We start from the raw sequence: 6,539 nt of genomic DNA, 5'->3' as shown, positions 1-6,539 counted from the left end.
CACTATTACAGTATAAACCTTCCCATTTTGACTTGCTTTAGAGATAACAGTGGCGGTGTCTTTGCTTTGTAAAATTTCCATTGTTTCAAAGTCATTTAATCTTTCAAAATGTAACTTGGGGTTGCAATTGGAAAGAGATACGCAGATAATATTATTTGTTAAATGTTATAACTGAAAAATCATGCTTCAATTTCAATATCTGTTTCCCTGTGAGAGCTAGCAAATATATACATATACACATATTATTATTAAATAGTTTTTATCCCAAAAGAATGAGTGACCTTTGTAGATGATATCTTCAGTTAACAATATCTGAGTTTGTACATGCCTGAAGGTACATCATGGGGTTAATGGGATTCCTTGCTAAACTGAGATAGAAGTTATTTTGATTTTTTTGTATTCTACTGATTACTTCTTAAACTAAATGTATTAGATATTTTTCTGTGTTTTAATTGAACTTATAAGTTTCAAAAGGAAAGACCTTTTAACCATTAACATATCTTGTGAATAGAGATTTGAGTACATCTGTCTCCCAATAATTCCAATGTCTCTTTCACTGAAATTGCTTTGATCATTTCTGAGAAAGAAAGAAAGCCATTTCTGCCATAGGTCTCATATTTGATATGATCTTTTCCTCTCAGGGAAGCTGTACAAAGTCAAAATCCCAAATGAAGAATCACATAATACATGTTTACAATCTTCTTCAGTGTAACCCACATTTACCTTTGAGGAGAAAGGTAAGAAAACAGGTGGGTGGGGGCAGATCTTTAACAACATCACCAAAGAGGATTGAAGAGAACCACAGCACTACTTTCAAGGCTGTTATGCAGATTTTCGTTTCAGTGCTAGAACTAAAACCATGTCCCTGCACATGGTAAGTTTATACTCTATGACCAAACTATAACTCTCATCCCTGGATGTGCAATATAAAACTTGTTACACTTTGGAAAACTCACTCAGGGTTTGCTCTTCATATTTTTGTCTTTAATTAAGAAACTAAATTTAATTAAGAAACTAAAAGCTGCTTTAGAAGACAACAAGCAATATGATTATTCTTTGTTCATTCTGATGTTCAAAATCTTGGAGCTTCTAGCCCATACCCTGTTCCTTTTTTATCTTTAAAAATATTTTATTTATTTGTTTTTATTTTTTAATTTATCAGATATTTTATTACTTTATAAATAATACCAATCAAAATTTCCACTTTCTCTCCTCCTCCCACTTTCCTCCTGCTCCCCCCACTTTCCCCCCACCCCTCCAGTCCTAAGACAGGGCAAGGCACCCTGCCCTGTGGGAAGTCCAAGGCCCTCCCCGCTACATCCAGGCTTAGGAAGGTATGCATCCAAACAGAGTTGTTTTGATTTGCATTTCTCTGATAACTAAGGATATTGAGCATTTCCTTACGTGTCTTTCAAGCATTTTAGATTCCTCTGTTGAGAGTTTTCTTTTCGGGTCTGTACTCCATTTTTTAATTGGATTATTTGTTTTTTTGATGACCAATTTCTTGAGTTCTTTGTATATTTGGGAGATCAGACCTCTGTCTAATGTGGGGTTAGTGAAGATCTTTCCCATTCTGAAAAGCAATCTACAGATTCAATGCAATGCCCATCAAAATCCTTCACAGAATTTGAAAGAATGGTACTCAACTTCATATAGCAAAGCAAAGCAAAACAAAACAAAACAAAACAAAACAAAAAACAGGATAGCCAAAACAACCCTGTACAATAAAAGAACGTCTGGAGACAATCTCTGACTTCAAACTCTACTACAGAGCTATGGTACTGAAAACAGCCTGGTACTGGCATAAAAACAGACAGGAGGACCAATGGAATCTAATTGAAGACCTGGATATTAATCCACACCCTTTTGAAAACCTGATTTTTGAGAAAGAAGCAAAAAATACCAAATGGAAAAAAGAACGCATATTTAACAAATGGTGCTGGCACTACTGGATATTAACATATAGAAGACTGAAAATAGATCCATATTTATCACCATGCACAAAACTCAAGTCCAAATGGATCAAAGACCTCAACATAAAGCCAGCCACACTAAACCTCATAGAAGAGAAAATGGTAAGTTCACTTGAACACATTGGCACAGAAGACCACTTCCTAAATATAACCCCAGTAGTAGAGACACTGAAAAAAACAATTAATAAATGGGACCTCCTGAAACTTAAAAGCTTCCATAAAGCAAATGACATGGTCAACAACATAATTTGTTACTTTTAAAGACTCTTTTTACTGGATGCAGACTTAGAAGTAGAAGCTCTCAGAGAGGAGAGCCTACATCTCCTGGCAATCTGTTCCTGCCATTTCTCTTTGGATTCCTTAAGTCTCTCAGACAAAAGTTTATCATATCCTACAGCCCCTTTAATTTTCTTAGTACATTGTTTCTTCAGAGCAATATATTGGTGTTTGTGTTTCAGGACATGCAGATGAGTGAGACACTGAATATTTGGTTTTCTGGTCCTGGGCTTCTTACCTACTTTGTTTAAGAACTTTATGACAACATATTATTTCCTTTAAAGATGTTGAAAACTTTTCAGATTCTTCTAGCTCTTTTAGGTCCCAACCACTGAGGTACAACAGTGTCTGTCAGTCCAGGAATATCCTTCTCTCATTTCTTTACAATAACTAAGTTAAGAACACTCAGATTGGTATTAACAATGCCTCTCTGAACAGACTTGTTCTTCCTCTCTCCAGTTCTTGGTCTGTAACAAGAATGTCCCTTACTCAACAACAGGTACACTCTGGCATAATTCACGGAAAAACCTTGTTTGTCATTCCCATCACTGATTTAGATCACACAAGCTTGCTGTTCTTCATCCAGACTATCATCAGCTGCTTCTATGGCCATTTCCTTCTCATAGAAAGTACAAATATTGTGTTAATTGTCTACTTCAATGAGTTTCTGATAGCTGATGGCTGAGAAGGAACTATTCCTTCATCTCGATGCAGCCGACTGCCTAGGAGACATCCCAGAAAAGAGTCTCTAGATCTTTTTTCCTTTACTCTCGCCTACCCCTATGAATACTTTTTACTGTGTCCCAACACCAAATGCCATTTCTTACATTTTCCTTATTTTTGTGATAAATATTTTTGTTACAGGAAGTTTCTTTTGTGTAGTACTAAGAGCGGCGGGGCTGCGTCCTACCACTTGGCTGGCTCTATACCTGAAATAATTACACGGAAACTGTATTCTTTTAAATACTGCCTGGCCCATTAGTTCCAGCCTCTTATTGGCTAGCTCTTATATTTTGATCTAACCCATTTCTAATATTCTGTGTAGCACCATGAGCTGGTTTACCAGGAAAGATCTTAACCTGCATCTGTCTGGAGTGGGAGAATCATGGCGACTGCCTGACTCGACTTCTTTCTCCCAGCATTCTGTTCTGTTTACTCCACCCACCTAAGGGTTGGCCTATCAAATGGGCCACAGCAGTTTCTTTATTAATTAACCAATGAAAACAACAGATTAGAAAGCAATCACTCCCAAATCACCTTTGCTTGAGATTTAAAAGCTACATGCTAAATTTCTCTTTACTTAATTCTGGAGTGTAGTTCATCCATCCCTGACATCTGTCAATGGGATCATGCTTCAGATTTCATTGTCCTGCCATGAAAATGGCTACACCAAGAGAGCAGTTGAAAAGCCATTATCTCTCCATGGAGGGCATAGCAGTCTTTTCCTCAGTGTTACCTTCCCCAGCTCTGTAGCATTCAGATGCAGTTCTTAAGTAAGCAGTGTGTTTGAGCTCCCATCAGACTTGACTAATATAGATGGGTGGTAGGCTAGATTTGACCTCTGGGTTATTTTTCATTGATGTCTGCTCTAGCTTGGCTACTCCATCAGGACAAAGACTATATCTGGTTGTTTACTTCTCCGTAGGACCTATAACAGCTGTCAGTTCTTCTTAGGCATTCAATAACTATTAACTGACTAGATAAGCATCATTTCATTAGGAGAAAATGGCCTCTACCTACTATCAATCTTTTTTGCTGATATTGGTCTCGTACGGATCATTTCCATTTTATGGCCCACCATAACTTTACTGACATGATTAGTTTTATGAGGCAGCTTGATCAGACTTTGGGAACTAGCTCTTTGTCCTAACACTGATACAGATGTTACTGTGGGAATACTTCTGAAATTTGATTGCATTGAAATTGGCAGATTTTATGGAAATTAGATCACTTGACAACATGCAGTATGTCATTCAGTTGAAAATCTGAAGAACAAAGACTGAGGTTTCACAGAGAAATGCTTCTGCAGCATGGATACCTAGCTTGAGTTTCCATGCTCCAGACCCAAGACTGTAGCACCCACTGAGTTCTATCTGAGCCTTAGCTCACATTGCTGATTTCAAGCCCCAGAAATGAGCCAATTGCTTAAAATAAGTACTTATGTTTGTACCTGCATGTACACACACATAAATACACACACACACACACACACACATTATGTCTTTTCTATCCTCTTTCATCTATTAGATCTATTTTGGGATCAATTTCCTCCACCCATCTATTCTGCCTATCTATCTATCTATCTATCTATCTATCTATCTATCTATCTATCTATCATCTATCTCCTCTATTACTTTCTGTCCATCTATTATGTTCAATTATATCATATCTATTAACTATCAATCACCTATTTGTCTCTATCATCTATATATTATCTTCTATTTCCATTTATCTATTCCATTCATTTATATTTCCTTTTAAAAACATAACCATAAATTGATGTGATGCTAGAAATAAAAAAGAGCAGGTGCTTTCCTGAATAGGTACTCCACTCCCCCTTTAAAAACTGAAGTCTTTCCAGATGTTTGAATTTTTACTCACTGTTATCTAATGACGTTTCTATGTTTCAGGTTTCAAGAGTTCTCAGTATGCTGCAATAGGATTCATCTGGGGATTGATGTCATTTTTTAAACCATGTGCTATTTTTGCCATATTGAACCTTAGTTCTTCTGAATCATGCTTTCTAACATACCAACATTTAGGATTGTATACTGATGCATTTAAGACAATAACATAGAACCACAATATTTCCTCCATGCTTCATTTAATGCTGTTCCATGAGCTCCAAGCACTGAATCAATACCTACTGTGCTTTGTGCCAAATATAACTTCCACAATCATTTTGCGTGTAGAAGTTTTGCCATAACTTCTGCATGATTCCTAGGATTTATCATGTGGGTTACTGTTGTGAGTCAGAAAAAAAACATTATGAAATTTGCAATATAATCATGATTCAAGGGAATAAGACAAAATATTCTTTGAATATTGAATTGAAACTGAATTGAAGTTTCTCCAAAAGCAACTGGAATGTGGGGCATTAACCTTCTGACAAGCATTAGGCTGCTGTCATTTACTGGGAAATGATTGTCAAGGCAGGTTTATCTAGAAGCCCATTAGTCTTTACATAACCTAGAATAATGCAGTTTAAGTAGGATCAAGAATCTCCCAGGAATGAGTTTGTTCTCACTTGCATTTCCTGGGTGTGGGTTTTCTTAATTAGGTTTACTGAGTGGAAAATTCCACATTCTTCCTTTGCATTCTTGTGTGAGCAACCTTCTTAATTGCCTCTATGTTTTTCTCATCCTTGGGCCCATTATAAGCAATCCATTGTGGATTTTAGTGTATGAGGTAAACCAAGCACCTCACAGTGAGGGAAATCTCTATCTTCTCTTTAGGGAGTCTTAGAAGCTTCATTTTATCTAATATCCTGTCAAGAAATATTGCAGTCAGTAGGTTGTACACCAGCAACTCACAAATGTCTGCTTGTCTCAGCTCCTTCCAGGATACAAAGTTGAATGTTTAACATTATATCATTTTGAAGTGGTAAATGGTACCACTTCAACTATTATATTTGATGTCATGCTTCTTTGATGAGGGTATCAGTCATTTATAGAATGCATAGTTGGAAGGTTGCATGAAGTGACTTTTGGATAAATACATGTATGTTAACAAATTTCTTCAAGTGTTTTGTGTTATGACTTCCCTTTTGTTGATGGAGAGAGAAAGTAGAAAAGTTTCTATAAGAGGTGCAGAGAGCAGGGGGAAATCCAGAATGTGAGATAGGACTTTTGCATCCTTCTTCCTGTGCTAAGAGCTTTAGTAGTGTGTAGATCCATGTTGGGCTATGGAATAATTGCAGCCCCAAAAGCAGATATGAGGAAGCTATCATTGTGAACATGTCTGACTCATGTGGGACCCAGAGTGAGCAGCAGAATAATAGGAAGAATGTCATAGCTGTTTCCTACTTAACTGGATCCAGCAGTCCAGGTTAGCAAATACAAACCCCTACATATGTTATTATTCCTTCTTTAAGGCAATAAAATATTTGCATATAACTTGCACACACCAGATCATGGAACTTAGGACACTCAAAACAAAGTGCAACCTTTTTGCTGTGAATGGCACACTTATAATGATAAACTCTAGAAAACAGGTAACTTGTCATTCACTGCTTTTGGCTCTTAAAAAAATCTTTCTATAAGCTGAGTGTGGTGGTGCACTTATTTAATC

The 6,539-nt window shown here is 36.7% G+C and overlaps 1 pseudogene; it reads right to left on the bottom strand.

Annotated features, from left to right (window-relative positions):
• Positions 1-2,230: 2,230 nt before the first annotated feature.
• Positions 2,231-5,150, bottom strand: LOC130868350 (40S ribosomal protein S6-like; annotated as a pseudogene).
• Positions 5,151-6,539: the final 1,389 nt, after the last annotated feature.

Source organism: Chionomys nivalis, chromosome X, assembly GCF_950005125.1.
Source record: "Chionomys nivalis chromosome X, mChiNiv1.1, whole genome shotgun sequence".
NCBI lineage: Eukaryota > Metazoa > Chordata > Mammalia > Rodentia > Cricetidae > Chionomys > Chionomys nivalis.
The sequence above is the reverse complement of the archived record's forward strand: the minus strand, read 5'-3'. Positions and strand labels throughout refer to the sequence as shown.